Source organism: Spea bombifrons, chromosome 2 (assembly GCF_027358695.1).
Source record: "Spea bombifrons isolate aSpeBom1 chromosome 2, aSpeBom1.2.pri, whole genome shotgun sequence".
NCBI classification, from domain to species: domain Eukaryota; kingdom Metazoa; phylum Chordata; class Amphibia; order Anura; family Pelobatidae; genus Spea; species Spea bombifrons.
This window is the reverse complement of record NC_071088.1, coordinates 81,906,412-81,923,874: the sequence shown is the minus strand read 5'-3', so window position 1 is coordinate 81,923,874 and position 17,463 is coordinate 81,906,412. Positions and strand designations below refer to the sequence as shown.

Here is a 17,463-nt window from a genome sequence, read left to right as displayed (position 1 = left end):
AATTACTATTACAAAGTTTGACAAAGTGTAGTTCTATAATTGGTGCATGGGTTAAAATAACAGCATTTGGAATACCCTGGGGTGTCTAGTTTTCAAAAATATATGGTTTGAGGGGGTTAAATTGAGTTAACCGGCTTCAAAGATCTTCCAAAGAGGAGATGGAGGCAGACTGACCAGATTTGTTAAAAAAGATTTGGAAATCATAAAACGCTGCTTGTACTTATTGCCCTATAACTTACAAAAAACAGCAAAAATACATAAAAACATTGGGTATTTCTAAACTCAGGACAAGTAGTAGAATCTATTTAGCTAGTTTTTTTACTTGCTTTTTTAGGTGAGTAAAAGATTTTTCAAATAAAAGTCATAAAATGTGTTTTTTTTCAATTTTTCACCATGTTTTTTTTATTTTTTTTATAGTAAATAAGATGATACGATCAAAATAATGGTATCCGAAGAAAGCCCATCTTGTCCTGAAAAAAACAATATATAACTTATGTGGGTACACTAAATGGGTGAGGAGAAAATTACAGCTGAACACAAGCACCACAAAAGTGTCAAAACAGCTGCGGTCCCACAGGGTACAAAACGAAAAATGAGCCCGGTCCTTAAGGGGTTAAGGACTTTTTTGTTTTTCAGGACATGGCTCTTGAAATTTTACTACTGGCTCCAAACTTTTTGTGCTATGTTATGGTCATTTCATATTTTAAGAAAGATTTAGCCAGCCCTGTGTTTGTATGTGTATATATCATACCTTAAAGTCATGTGCTCTATTAGATCTTATGCATTAATTAATCTAATAGGCTTCTTGTATCTGTATGTGCAGATTTTTTCTGCCACTATACACTGGCGCATTGGCTCTTTGTAACAAAGCACTCATTGTTTGAAGTTTATCATCCCCGGGTGGCCCCTCAGATGGCATTCTCTTGTACAGAAAAACATTGTTCAATGACATTGAAGCGTCCTCTGGAAAGATGAGTTCCGGACTACATGATTATATTTCCGACTCACCCGGCTAGTGTTTTTGTTGCCTCTTCAAAATTAAGATGCCACTTTTCAAAATATGCAACTATTTATTATATTTTTATTCTGTTATTCGAAATTGCATGCACTTATAATGCTCATTAACATTAGAGACTTTAAGGTAACAGTAGCAGCTTTTGTTGAGAAATAAAATATATAAAAAAAGTGTTTTCCTGATTAATATTCATATTATTGAGGGCTCCAGCCTGTTATATAAAAACAAGTCACATAATATACTGGTCCTTTATGAATAAGATTTAGCAATCACATCTCTTAGAGGTTCAGATCAATAGCTTGGAGATTCTGAGAATCTGCTGGGGTTTCATCATCAACTAGGCACAGAGGATTTTACCAACTTTAGAGGTAGCTTGTATATATAAAATACATTTAAAACAGTTCACTGTTTGAACTATGTATTATGAAGGGGCAGCTCTGTGAAATTAACCAGGGATGGCCCTTAATAATCTATTGTAAATTCGGGGAGTTTACCCAAAGCGGATATATTAGTGTTCTCATGTTCAGGGATGGGAGTGCTGAAAGGTGGATATAAGGAATATCAGGAAAACTTTTTGCAGAATAGGTCTTGGAATGTGATCCAATTTCTAAAGCTTTATATGATTTATTATGAATCGTATGAGCTGTTTTATTTAGTGGATTCCCCAGACCACACTTGCCTTAATACATAATGACAGCTGTAGACATGATACGGGGCCCTAGGCTTCTATAGCCAGGCTTTGTAAAGACTCCTATGATTTTTTATGTCAGTAAAGTTACTCTTTTAACCCTTTGATTGCACAGAGTTAAAATATAATATACATACTCTGAGCCATATCCAAATGCAGAATTCATGGTAGACAAATGAATGCTTTCTAATAATGAATTTAGTTTGTGACAGAGGCTTTATGCTTCAAAGATGTTTCAAATTAAATAGTAGCAGGATATTGGGAGTTGCAGGTCATATTGTGTTATTCTTATGCTATTGTACTAATGCAATCCAACTGGAGGCCCCCTGGCCGTATGAAACTGATTATGGTCTGTCATTGACCCTCAGCCTGCCTGGAAACTTCATAGGTGACATTATAATTAAAATACTAGCGTACGTGCCCCTCATAGAATGACGTGAATGTTTTTTTTCTCCTCTATCATTCTGTTCACTCTCTTATCTTTCTCTTGCCTTCTCTTTCTTTCATCTCTCTCCCTCTATCTTGTCTCTGTCTCCCTTCATCTTTCTTCCTTTTCTCGCTCTCTCTCTCTCTTCCCCTCCCTTTCTTTCTTGCACTTTCTTTTTTTCTCTCTTCCACTCTTTCTTTCTTTTATCTCAGTTCTATGTTTTTTGACTCCCCCCACACACACAACACTATTTGGTAAACTCTTTGATTTGCGCACCCAACACTATCTGGAAGCCCTCTAACCATACACAACACTATCCAGCAGCTCCCTCCCATACAAAGTCATCCGGCAGCCCCCACAACATCAGACAGCCCACCTCCTTCCTGCAAAAAAACATCCTGCAGCCACTCTCCTCCCTGCACACAAACAACCTGTGACAGCCTACCTCCTCCCTCCACACTACACTATGCACACCCTCTCCGTTTGGCATACAACACTATCCGGCAGCCCCATCCTTCATGCACAAAACATGATTCGTCAGCCCCTCCTTCCACACAAAAGTTCCAACAGTGACAATATTATATGTATAGAGACTTGTTTGATAAAGTTCCCACTGGAAAACAAACTAAACAACACACTTGGGTAATACAATCTTGCAAAAAGGTTTATTACATCCAGCCAAAACAATTGATGGTATTTTAACAAGATGCTTCACTAGCCTCAACAATGTTTTTGAAAAAATCCCAGATTCTGTTGGCTTGCGACACCACATTCATTCCTGTGGTATTTGTACACTGTATTCTAGATGTTGGATGATGTTGCATCTGTTCTTTTTTTGCTGTCTCTCTGTTTCTTATTCCGTGCGTGCAGACACAGACGCAGTTGGAGCATGCCCGAATTCGGGAGCTCGAGCAGAATCTACTGTTTGAGAAGGCAAAAACTGCAAAGCTTCTCAAAGAATTAGAGGACAAGAGGGTAAAATGAGTCAAGTGACCCCGCCTGCAGTACCATACGCTTGCCAGCTTTTTTTATGTTCCCAACAATGGACCCAACAATTTATGGTTTTATGTTGCTTCAGTCCATTTTTGGCTTTTACAGTTTTTTTCCGCATTCATATTTATTGCTTCCTAGAAGAGTTATAATTTTACTAGCATTTCCAGGCTTAAAGCAGTAGTACTCATAACTTATTATTTTATTAATAACAAATTACTTGTACTTAATATGCCAAAAAACGTGTTCAAAAAAAGTTAGAAAAATATCTAGATATTTAAACATGTAACTATACAAGATAGTACATTGTAATTGGCTTAACCAATACAAGACATGTTGGTTGTTCTTGTAATTAAAGAAACATCCTTTCTCATTTAGGTTCCTTGGTCCTTGACTCTGTATACAAAAAATGTATACATTTTCATTACCTTCTGTCCAAATTGCTATTTGATGTATTACTTGTTATGTCCTGTTTACTCATTGTACAGGGCTGTGGAATACGATGGTGCTATGCAAATCAAGAAATAATATTTTACAGACGTAATTTATTTTTCAGTTTGAGGCAATAATGATATTTCCAGTAAGGCTATCTTTCAATATTTAGTGATACAATAACATGACAGGTCAACTTTGTAAAATATACTTTTGGCTTAACATTAAATATGTAAATATTAAGAAGCCTCAATCCATAAACAGAAAGTAGTGCTCAATATTGAAAACTAGATAATAAACCTCAAAGAACCGTAGGCAGAACCTCACAGAACCTCCTCCCTTTCGCTCTCTCTGTGGTAAAGCATAGTGACATAAGGACCATCCACCCACAACCAAGCAACTCCCACATGGTGCTTCCCACCATAGGCTGAGCTCTTCTGTTTCAAAACTATGCAATGACATGCAATGACTGCGTTACTCTCGTAGTTACCCAAGTCTGTCTTATTATAGTGATTAAAGTACGCATTTAATTTCTATTAATTGATTCTTAAGTGTAGATTAGTTCTAAAAAAAAATTGTCTCTGTGTTATAATGTTTATAATTGCATTACATAGTTTCGTATCAGCATAAATAATTTGCCATGTTTGAAAATGTGCAGTTATCTTAAATTGCAAATACATTTTCATGCACTTCATTTTTAATTTGCTAACAACTTACATCCATATTGCAAGCCTCCTTTATTTTACACCAGGACTTATGAACTTCAGAGTATTTCAACTGTAGTGCTGCAGACAGCAGTTGGCAGATGTTAAGATTTCTTAGTGCGCTGTTCCAAAAAAAAGAATAGTATAGATTTCTAAACACAAGGTTGAATGTTCATTGCAATAATGAGCACCTTGATGAGAAGCTAGTGGATTAAAAGTAATATCATATTTTTAAATTAGATACACTGTACCTTGGTGTAAAATAAGTAATTAAACATTTACATTGTCGTGGTTTTTACTATTGTGCTTGAAACTTAGCTGTAGAAACATTAACAAAGGTAATCTATATATAGTCTAATTCTCCATATTTACTCCCGTTTCTGTAGCTTACAACTGTAACAGAGCAGTCCAGAATCCAACAGTTGGAGGAGGAACTGAGCCTTCGTCGCAATGAAATTGAGGACCTCCAACACTGCTTGTTGAACTCAAGCCAGACAGATATACCCGAGCATAGTCTTGAACTGCAGACAGAGGCATTGCGCCTCCGGGATCAGCTCTTATCTGCCAGCAAGGAGCACCAAAAGGAAAGCAGTCAACAAAAGGACACATATGAGAAAAATATGAAAAAATACCAACAAGAAATTGAAAAGCTCAATGAATGAGAAACATGTCCAGGAGATTGCAGATTTAAGGAAGAAACTAGAGCTAGCCACAAGGGAGAATATGGGTATGATGGACAGCTGGAAATCCAAACTGGACAGCATTGTTTCTGATCACCAGAAATCTTTACATGACTTGAAAGGGTCCCTGGTTACAAGCCCTGACACTCAATACAAAGAGGTAGTAGATCTTAAAGCCAACATGGAGAGTCTTAAAATGGAACATCAGCTGGAACTTGAGAACTTAAAAGCCAAGAACGAGATTGAAATAGCAGTTCATATTAAGGAGAAAGAGATCCTTAAATCCAAGATACAAGAAATTAAGGACGAAATAGAAGAAGGCAATAACAACTGGAAAACACAACTGGAATCAAAAACCAATCAACATCTTAAAGAACTTCAAGACATTAAGGACAAATACAGAGCAACAGAACAGCGAGTATGTGAACTGGAAAAGATAAACATCGAATACAACGACCAGACGCAAGCCATAGCCTTCATGAAAGAACAGATCTCCATAGCTGAAAAGAAAATTGTGGATTATGATTCCCTCCAGAAAGCAGACCTTCGAAACAAACAAGAAATCCAAAGATTGCAGGATAACATATTGCTTCTGGAAAACAAACTACAGTCCATGGAGCAGCTTCTCTCTTCACAAAATGCAAATGTATGATCTGTTATTAGTAATCTACCTTTTTGTCTAGATATCATAACTTAAGATATGCTTAACTCCTTCATATTTGATATCTGATTAATTGTAGCTACCATATTTTTATATGAAGCTGCTTTATTCTGGGCACATACACTAGAAGGACAGTGATTTGGCAGTGCTCCTAAAACATGACATGTAGTCGTTTTTAACTGTGTGGTTAGACCATTGGGACAGGCATAACTTATTTCCCCTCTTCATAGCTTTATGCAAACATAACAAAAACCTAGCTACTGGTCTTATTTCTTCATTTTGTAAAATGGTCCGTTGCCCATATAGAAAATTATGGGGTAATTGCAGTCAACCCACAAGCTCTTCAAGGCATGCTTCGGTAGACTTGTTTTCTTTTATATATCCTCGTTTTTGTCAAATGCCTTGTTGACCTTAAAAAATATCCTGGATGGCTTCTGAATTTTGCAGCAGTTATAGAATAGTTTTATTTTAATAAATGCAAAAAACTGCCCTAAAGTTTCTTTTTCTTAAACTTATAGTTTACAGTTTAGCTGCTATGTTATGGCTGATACACCGATCAGCCATAACATTATGACTACCTGCCTAATATCTTGCAAGTCCCCGTTTTGCTGCCAAAACAGCACTGACCCGTCGAGGCATGGATTCTCCTAGACCTCTGAAGGTGTGCTGTGGTATCTGGCACCAAGGCGTTAGCAGTAGATCCTTTAAGTCCTGTAAGTTGTGAGATGGGGCCTCCATGGATGCATTCTGGTGCCATGTGTTCTCCATGTATGCAACTTGCACTTAGCCATCCGTGTGAAGTAAAAGAAAACGTAATTCATCAGACCAGGACACCTTCTTCCATGTCTCCATTATCCAGTTCTTATGTTTTCTTGCCCATTGTAGCCACTTTCGGCAGTGGACAGGGGTCAGCATGGGCACCCTGACTTGTCTGCGGCTTTGCAGCCCCATACACAACAAACTGCGATGCACTGTGCGTTCTGAAACCTTTCTATCAGAACCAGCATTAACTTTTTCAGCAACCTGAGCTACAGTAGCTCGTCTGTTTGATTTGACCACACGGGACAGCCTTCGCCCCCCATGTGCTGTCGCCGGTCCACTGCTTTTCCTTCCTTGGAGCACTTCGATAGGTACTGACCTCTGCAGACTGGGAGCACCCCACATAAGCTGCAGTTTTGGAGATGCTCTGACCCAGTCATCTAGCCATCACAATTTGGCCCTCAGATCCTTATGCTTGCCCATTATTCCTGCTTTCAACTTTGAGGATGAAATATATCCCACCAGCTGACAGGTGCCATGATAACCAGATTATCAGTGTTATTCACCATACCTGTCAGTGGTCATAATGTTATGGCTGATCGGTGTATATTAAAAACCAACCCTGTGGTTAGGATATTGAAGTGGCCAACCGGTTTTCAGGATTATTAGTCCCTATTAATTTATTTCTATCTCTTTGTAATTTTACTGCTCCTCTTTGGGGAGGGCTGATTTGGTAGCACAAATAACAGGGCAGCAAAGCTGGTCCTGGTACCTTTTGTGGCAGATCAAATATTTCCTGAGATCAAATGGTCCCTAACTTGTAAGATGGTCCTGTATCATTATGTTAAGTAAAAAAAAAAACTCTCCAAAAAATAAATACATTAAATGATGTATTAAATTAAATTAAAGACGCAGTCACCTTTTGATCCTTCACTTACTTCAATGTCATAAATACTTTTTATTAATCAATTTATTCATTAAACTACATAATGCGTTTCTTTAGTATAGGCCATTATATTTCATGACATTTTAAGGCATGTGACTGCTGATTATAATGATATTATTTTACGTATTTGCACTAAATCCATTGATAAGGAATAAGCAATAAGTGATCCACATCTCATATGTTCCCCTTTTTTGTTTTTCGTATTTCTTTCAGGTGATAGAAACCAATGATATTTCTGAAGAAAAGATAAAAATGAAAAATGCATTGGAAGGTATTCATTCTCTTTACATATATTTCCCTTGTTACAGAAAAAAATATTTTATCAATCAGCTTAAAGGAAAATTGTACTGGAAAATAAGAGCGGTTGAATTACATTAGAATTTGTAGTGTTTTCTGATGTGTGCTGTTATCAGGGCCGGTCTGGGCAGGGTCAAATGTTTTAATCGGCAGTTAAGTGTTTCTTTAGGCAGTCCAATGTCCCCGCATTTCTCCAGGATCAGCATTATCCGTAGCACTCTGCATTGTCTTATGTAACAGAAGTGTATAAATAATTCTTAATGTGTCCTTGGCGATGGAGAAAAGAAATTCGACTACTCATATGATGTTATTTTGCATACAGATCTGCAAGTTAAGCTCAGTAAGCGAGACAAAGAGGTGTCATCTATGTCTTCCCACATTGAAGCACTAAGGGCTCAAATAACTGGTAATTATATGATTTAAATATTTCATAATTTTTTAGCTTTTTTTATGACCTATTCTTTATACATCTTCTACATCCTACTGCCTTATTCAGTCTATTATGCGTTACTTGTCTTTCTTTTCTTTGCCTGTCCTCACTTTATGCTTCTTGCTCCTTCTTTTTCAGCAACTCAGTTTTACTTAATTAATCTGTTTTACGTTGTGTCCATTCACTTAATTCTCTTGCTTCCTTGTCACTGTACCAATGCTTCTTCAGAACTTTCAGCCATTTTGCATTTTGTTCTTTTTCATTCCCCATATCCATCTCCACTGACCTCTGTCCTTTATCTTTTTTTCCTTTATTCTCATTTTCCTCATTTTTAATTATCGATCTCCCCCTTCCACTGATGTTTCCCAATTTCTTCATATCACTTTCAGGATGTTCTCTATGAGTAGGAGTAGCACTGAGCGAGCTAAACTATATGCTTATAATTCAAGAATTTAATTGAATGACATTCATGTTGTTTGTTGTGATCCACAGCTCTTGAAAACAGATGCAAATCAGGAGACAAAAAGGTGGATTCTTTAGTTAAGGACAATAAAAAACTAGAAGCTGAGCTAGAAGCCTTCTCTAGAAAATCCCATGACACATCAGGGCAGTTTGTCTTAATCAGCCAGGATTTACTCAAGAAGGAGAGGTGAGTAAAGCCTGTATGCTCAAATGATTTGTAACATACTTAGGCACCTTCTCTGTATGCAGCATGGTTAACATAATGTATAATGTATATTCTACATATAATGTATATTATATATATATATATATATATATATATATATATAATACCCTTTTTTTTTATAAACTCGGTTCTGGTTCATGAAAGCTAATTTTATGAATAAAATGGGACGTTCAAAAATATACTTAAGTTTATTGTTATGTTTGGCCAGATTACTCATTCTTACAATTAAAGAAGTGTTCATTTAAAATGTATATAATTATTATAATTACAAGTTCTGCAGTTATTTGAGTTGAGTTTTATATCAGTTATTTTCATAAATAGCCCTTGATTTAATAGACTGATTTCTTGATTTGGCCACATTTGCCTTTGTTTTTGTGCTGATCATGTTGGGGTATTTCAGGAATTTAAATGAATTGAGGGCTCTTCTGTTGGAAGCCAATAGACGCTCACCAGGACCAGAAAAAGACTTAAGCCGAGAGGTTCATAAGGCAGACTGGAGATCAAAAGAACAGAAACTAAAAGAAGAGATCAAAATATTAAGAGAAAAGCTTATGATTTTGGTGAGTGTGTTGCATGCCCAGGCCATACAAGCACTGACATAAATACATTGATTGTATGCCCACCATTGTTGTATATTGTATAATGATTTAAGTTTCAGCTGCAAAATATTTTTATTGTAGATGTTTTTATTTCTGACTCAAAAAGGATGTGGATTTTTTACAGTTTACATATCATTCCTTCCATTCTTCAGGACAAAGAAAAGTCTGTATCAGATCAGAGGCGTTACTCGTTAATAGATCCTTCGACTGAGTCAGAAGTCCTGCGGTTACAGCATCGTTTGGTAAGCACTGAAGATGCCCTCCGTGTTGCGCTGGATCAGGGCCATCAAATGGAGAAACTAATGGAGGCCATGAGAAACAACACAGAGAAATCTCAGGTAAATTCCTTACTCAAATACAATATTCATATTTTAGAACAGAACATCAAAACATGCATTGTAGTCATTTCCCCTTTAAATTACACAAGCACATTATTTTTATAAAAGTAACATTGTGAAGTTGTGTATAATGTTTTTCATATGGCTAGTTAAAGCAAGCTTCATATTTGTTTGCTATTTTGAGTACTAAATCATTAGAGAGTTATGATATAGGCATGATAATCTGCCATTAAACATTGGAAACAACTTTGGCTTCTCGCGCAGAAGTTAAAATTATGATGATGATGTCAACACTCATATTGGCCAGGTTACTCAGGAACGGATTGAGGAACGCTTTACTCCAGCCCGCACATGCTAGAGAAGGTCTATTTAATATCCTCTATATCAGATTGCGGTGAACTCTTGTCAGGCTGGTGGTCCTGGGAAAGCAGACTGTAACTTGTAAAATGCAAGCTGGATTCTTAGTTTATAGGAATGGTGTGAAGAGAAAAAAATAACTAAGTATAGTGCCCCTTAAAGCTGTTACAATTTATATTTACCGTATTTGCTCGATTATAAGACGAGGTTTTTTTCAGAGCAAATGCTCTGAAAAATACCCCTCGTCTTCTAATCGGGGTCGTCTTCTAATCAGACCTCAAATAGAGGTCTGATTAGGAGACTAAGATCCAGATCCCCCGCACCGCTGCAGGGGACCTGGATCCTCCTGTCTCACCCCCCCCATCATACACACGCTTACCGGTGCTTCCTGCTGTATTGCCGGGGCAGCGGGTTGACGTCTACGCGATCCGTGTAGACAACGTCCGCTGCAGCCGGAAGGAGGTGTGGCTAGCAGCGGGGGTTGTCTGCGTCCGTCGCGTAGACCTTCCCCGACTGTCAGAGATCAGAGTTCCCGGCACCGGTGCGGGGAACTCTAATCTCTGACAGCCGGGGAAAGTATACGCGACGGACGCATACAAACCCCCGCTGCCAACTCCACCTCCTTCCGGCTGCAGCGCAAGGCGACGTCAACCCGCTGCCCCGGCTGGAAGCACCGGTAAGAGAGGGCTGAGAGGGGAGAGAGGGGGAAGGGGGGGAGAGAGAGAGTGTGTGTGTGTGTGTTAGTTAAATGGGGGCATAGGGCATTTCTGGAGTGGCGTTAAGGGGGCATTTAATAGAGCACTCTGCCTCCTGAAATGCCTTATACCTCCCTATATGCCACTCTGCCCCATAATATGCCTTTTAACCCCCTAAATGCCAGAGTGGCATATAGGGGTATAAGGCATTTCTGGAGGCAGAGTGCTCTATGCAATGCCTTTTAACTCCCTTAATGCCACTCTGCCTCCTGGAATGCCTTATACCTCCCTATATGCCACTCTGCCTCCTGGAATGCCTTATACCTCCCTATATGCCACTCTGCCCCATAATATGCATTTTAACCCCCTAAATGCCAGAATGGGATATAGGGGTATAAGGCATTTCTGGAGGCAGAGTGGCACATAGGGGGTCAAAAGGCATACCTTGGGGCACTGTGGCATATAGAGGGTTAAAAGACATATCATGGGCCACAGTGCCATATTGGAGTGGCAAGCCTGGGGGCAGATGTGCGTAACTGGGGGACAGGTTGGAAAATACAAGAAATAAAAACAAAAAAAATATTTTTCTCAATCATAGCTTTTATTAAAAAAATAGTTTACATGAATTAACATTTACTGGTAAAACTTTTTTCCTTTGGGGTCGTCTTATATTCAGGCTTTTTCTTTTTTTCCTAAGTTAATATTCAGATTTTGGGGGGTCGTCTTACAATCAGGGTCGTCTTATAATCGAGCAAATACGGTAGTTTCATTTTCAGTGTATTTATGTTCTTTTTCAACTTTTGTATAGGATATTTTATCATAAATAACTGATGCTTAATGTCTTTTCTGTGCACAATGTGCGCTTGGCATTAATACAAACAGTGATCCGCAGCTGTGATAGATTTGCTTGATGCGGCTAATATTACCATTATCTGAGGAATTTTTTCATCGTGACTTTCAGTTTAGAATTGTTTGATCAATACACCTTAATGGATTTTGTAGCTTAGCAAATGAAAATTGCATCATTGTATCTCCTTTCCCACTTAGCTAACCATACTTCTTTTTCATCAGTGATCTTGGTAGCATATATTGTAGTTTGGGGTAGCCGTATTAGTCCAGTGTATACGAATGCAAAAAACAGAATGTTGCAGAATCTTGTAATACCTTTTTTATTGGACTAACAGTATTAAAATAATAGACGAGCTTTCGGGAGTCCTCCCTTTATCAAGTCAGAAGCATTTCTCTTTTTTTTTCTCATTTTTCTCTGAGAAATGCTTTTGACTTGATAAAGGGAGGACTCCCGAAAGCTCGTCTATTATTTTAATACTGTTAGTCCAATAAAAAAGGTATTACAAGATTCTGCAACATTCTGTTTTTTGCATTAGCATATATTGGAAATACAAAAACAAAGTAGTCATTGTTTGGTTACATAGCATATGGGGCATTGTTAGTGGGACTTTGTGGTGCAGTTTCCACTTTTTGTGTTTTTGTTGTTTCTGTAAGTCAAATTGTTGTTTTATATACTACTTGTTATATCCTGTCTACCCATTGTACAGTGCTACCGAATATGACGGCACTATAAAAAGGAGAAAAAAAAATATTTTTTATTACCTCTTTTTTTGGCAGGTAACTGGAAACTCTGAATCGGCCAATGGGATCCATCAGCAGGAAAAATCATATACACAGGAGGTGAGAACTAAAGTTACCTTTCAATATGCACATTTATTTTATTTGGTTATTTAGAATAAATAAATCTAAAAATAAAAAGGTTTTAATAATTGCAGAAGATCTATTATAATCTGGTTTTAGAGGTTAGGTTAGGAAAAATGTGTACTAATCTTTTTCAAGATGACTGTGAAAAATAAGCACACATCTTTTGTAACATCAGTTGAGACTTAACTTATTTGTCTTGAAGTTTGCAATACATAAAAGACTTATAAAATGTGACATTAGATAAGATCCATTTGGCCCATCTAGTCTGCCCATTTTTCCTGATGTAAAGACTCTAACCTTAATCGGTCCTTAGTCTTTTTTTTAGATTCAGGATAGCGTTATGCCTGCCCCCTTCACTTTATTAGACTTTACTACTTCTGCTAGGAAACGGTATATATTTACCACCTCCCACCATAATTCCATTTACTTATGTATCATAGGCTGATACAAATACAAGGTTGTTATCATATTTATTTCTCCACATGAAAGGAGGTAATTAATACATTTCAATCTTGTCCATTTTGAGTCATTAATCAAATTTGATAACATTACTGGTTTGAAAATATACAGTATTTGGTAAAATGAACCAGGTTTGGTTATTTTATATATAATAATATATATATGAGCCACTTCTATTAGCCTGCAAATGGAAAAGCAATATGCAAAATGACTAAACTTGTAATCCCGGTTTTCTTAATTGCAGGAAAATCCTTGACACCAACAAAAAAATTTACATTGTAAACCAATGAACTTTTGGCAAATATAGACAGAAAATCTACGTTGTAGCTGCCTATCAGAAAGAATTTATAGAGTATTTTGGCTGGAAAGACAGGACAGTGTTGCTTATGTAATGTTAGATATTGGACAATCATGGAGTGTACGTCTCACAACACAAAACTGAAATGAGACATCATAAAAGGATCGTACAAGAGGCGATCGTTGTTTTCTCATATTCTAGAATTATTCCTGGGTTACTCTGTTACGCTAGACCAAGTAACATGAACCATGCATTGTATAAACTGGACATGACCTTGATTCAGACATCTTCAGATAACCATTCCCCACTTACTCTAACATTACACTACCTGTTGAGAAGATCTAAACTATTCTGGAAACCTGGAAGAAACACCAACCATGTCTCCTCTTTCCTCAATTTAACCAATAAAGTGCTTGTTCAGGAAGAATGTAGTAAACAACAACAAAAAAAAGAGAAATACAACATTCAGACCCCATTAACTCATAGCAGGGGGATGCCTTCTCTTTGGTTGACTATGTATTAAGTGATCTTACTTCGCTGAAACATCAAATGTTTTTTAGTAGTGTATTATACTATAAAGGCTATACTTTATCATGGAAAAAATAAGTTCTGTAAGTGGATTCCTAGTCTTTAATGGCAGCAGTGGCACCTACTTTTTATTATTTGGTTGTAAATTACTTATTTTCTTGCTAAAAAGGTTTTAATAATTGCAGAAGATCTATTATAATCTGGTTTTAGAGGTTAGGTTAGGAAAAATGTGTACTAATCTTTTTCAAGATGACTGTGAAAAATAAGCACACATCTTTTGTAACATCAGTTGAGACTTAACTTATTTGTCTTGAAGTTTGCAATACATAAAAGACTTATAAAATGTGACATTAGATAAGATCCATTTGGCCCATCTAGTCTGCCCATTTTTCCTGATGTAAAGACTCTAACCTTAATCGGTCCTTAGTCTTTTTTTTAGATTCAGGATAGCGTTATGCCTGCCCCCTTCACTTTATTAGACTTTACTACTTCTGCTAGGAAACGGTATATATTTACCACCTCCCACCATAATTCCATTTACTTATGTATCATAGGCTGATACAAATACAAGGTTGTTATCATATTTATTTCTCCACATGAAAGGAGGTAATTAATACATTTCAATCTTGTCCATTTTGAGTCATTAATCAAATTTGATAACATTACTGGTTTGAAAATATACAGTATTTGGTAAAATGAACCAGGTTTGGTTATTTTATATATAATAATATATATATGAGCCACTTCTATTAGCCTGCAAATGGAAAAGCAATATGCAAAATGACTAAACTTGTAATCCCGGTTTTCTTAATTGCAGGAAAATCCTTGACACCAACAAAAAAATTTACATTGTAAACCAATGAACTTTTGGCAAATATAGACAGAAAATCTACGTTGTAGCTGCCTATCAGAAAGAATTTATAGAGTATTTTGGCTGGAAAGACAGGACAGTGTTGCTTATGTAATGTTAGATATTGGACAATCATGGAGTGTACGTCTCACAACACAAAACTGAAATGAGACATCATAAAAGGATCGTACAAGAGGCGATCGTTGTTTTCTCATATTCTAGAATTATTCCTGGGTTACTCTGTTACGCTAGACCAAGTAACATGAACCATGCATTGTATAAACTGGACATGACCTTGATTCAGACATCTTCAGATAACCATTCCCCACTTACTCTAACATTACACTACCTGTTGAGAAGATCTAAACTATTCTGGAAACCTGGAAGAAACACCAACCATGTCTCCTCTTTCCTCAATTTAACCAATAAAGTGCTTGTTCAGGAAGAATGTAGTAAACAACAACAAAAAAAAGAGAAATACAACATTCAGACCCCATTAACTCATAGCAGGGGGATGCCTTCTCTTTGGTTGACTATGTATTAAGTGATCTTACTTCGCTGAAACATCAAATGTTTTTTAGTAGTGTATTATACTATAAAGGCTATACTTTATCATGGAAAAAATAAGTTCTGTAAGTGGATTCCTAGTCTTTAATGGCAGCAGTGGCACCTACTTTTTATTATTTGGTTGTAAATTACTTATTTTCTTGCTATTATGTTCATTCTTCAATCTATAAACGACCACTTTTTAGTACTTTCTGTCATGTTACATTAGAAAAGTGTATTCTTAATGTAATAATCACATATGGTCAGATAACTCTGATGCCTGATTTCTCATTGTGTTCTAACATATTTCTTTGTATCCACTGTAAATTTCCAAATAATTCCTGGACAATTTTGTTGCCCGTTCATTTCTACTTCTTTTCTCATTCTTAAGGATTCTTAAGAAATTCTTTTTTATGTTAAATAAGGAGCTTGTGGCTAAGGATATTTAATGATAAGATGTAAACTATAGGTTTTGAAACATCAAAATATAAATCTGACCGTATATTGTTGTTTTTAGTGTATGAGATTATTTATCATATTTATCATAAATCATGTTTTAGATTTGTTTTGTGTGTTTCAACCCTGAACTGGATTCCTTCAAAAGGTGAGAAACATTGAATAAAATCAGTTATTTAAAAAGCATTATTTTAATCAAAAAGGAAAAAAGAACTCCGTTACTGGAGGAAGCAGCATATATAAAGCTACAACTCATTTTTTGTTAAGGTTGATAGATGCATGAAAAAAAAAACTACGGGCATGGAAAAAATGTGGAATAGAAGAACAAGCTGGTTCTCATACAGTATAAATGATACCTACAATAATATCTTTCTATAGTAATTAATCTAATTAATCTGATTCAGTATGGCCCTAAATATAGCAGTAGTCCCTATATCCCCCTAAGCTCCTAGCAGCAACTTCCCTTGTTTGCTATTAAAGAGCTCTATGTTAAGCGCGCTAAACCTAGATGGAGCTTCCATTAACCAGAAGAAAGGTGCTGTGAACGTCTGTAAAAGAACCTGGCACTGAAATGTTTTGTGTTACTTGCCCTTACTTATAATGCTGTACATTTTGTTCAGATGTTACAATGACCCAAATTTAAGGCATGTTAAGAGTTTTTTTTAAAGATATGCACTGTAAAAACTATGGGCAAATTGGTATTTCCACATTGCTAACCTGTCTAGGTCACATCTTTAATAATGCAAACTGCTTGCATGCCCGTGAGTAGGGTATGCAAGCACCTGCAATGCATTCTTAATGTTGGTGTTCTTATTCCCTACTTACAGGTGTACAAAGTTTATATTAAAGTATCATTGAGTTCACAATTTGCTAGCAATTTTGTGCTCACAATGTATAGATTGTATAAATTTCTATATGCAAATTACATCTGTATGTGTCAATCATTTTGTAACTTCAAGGCGTGATCTCAGTTACCAATGTTATGCTTTAACCATGTTCAGGGGGTTTCACCAAAGTGTTTTTTGTTGGTATGCCACTCTCATGGAATATTAATTATCTGAAAAGGCAAACACTTTGTATTAACTGACTGTAAGAGAGTCATGTCCATGTTATATTTACTTTCAACGGGGGCTTGATGGATTATCTAAAAAGTGACAAAATCAAATAAAGAGATGTTATTGCATAACACAAATCAAGTATACTGCATTATCCATACCCATATAATTAAAATCTTTTTTTTTTAAAACTTCTCTGCTTGTTTTAATTCGAAATGTGTTAGACCCTTTGTGTTTACAAGATGAAAATCCAGAACCAATGGGTAAACATTGAGACTATATAAATTTTCCTGTTTATTTGTTGGTACAAGGAAAGTTAAATATATATTTAAAAAAAAAAAATACATCAACAATGGTTCTGCCCTTCTAAAACCTCTATTCAATCCTAAATCAAAGCAAATTAATAAAAAAAATTCCATTAAAAAAATCCATTATACATTTGGGACCTCTCCATGTTTGACATCGAGCCTCCGAGTGAAGAACTGTTATCTTGGGCCTCCTGGTACCCCAGCCTCCTCTAAAGCCATTTAGAAGAGGGAGAGCTCTTGGCAGATTGTGAGCTGCCTTGGATTTCTAGTCGATAAAATGTGCATCAGTTTGTTTTATTAAATGTGGTTTATGCTGCTTTATGTGCAACTCACACTTAGTGAGAAATAAAAGATGATGCAATATAATTAGACTGCTTCTATTTAGCATTTGAGGGGAATTGCATATGCATTAAAGTCCAAATGATGGCTGTAATGTCAGTTTGAATACTTACTGTTGGAATTACTATACAATTATATTGTTTTGATATTTACTATATACATTATAGTAATAATTTGAGTGTTTTGTTTATACTGAGTGCTTTGA

General features: G+C 36.3%; 1 pseudogene; it reads left to right on the top strand.

Annotated features, from left to right (window-relative positions):
• Positions 1–13,617, top strand: part of LOC128473734 (CAP-Gly domain-containing linker protein 2-like) — a 38,796-nt pseudogene extending 25,179 nt beyond the window's left edge.
• The last annotated feature ends 3,846 nt before the right edge of the window (positions 13,618–17,463 follow it).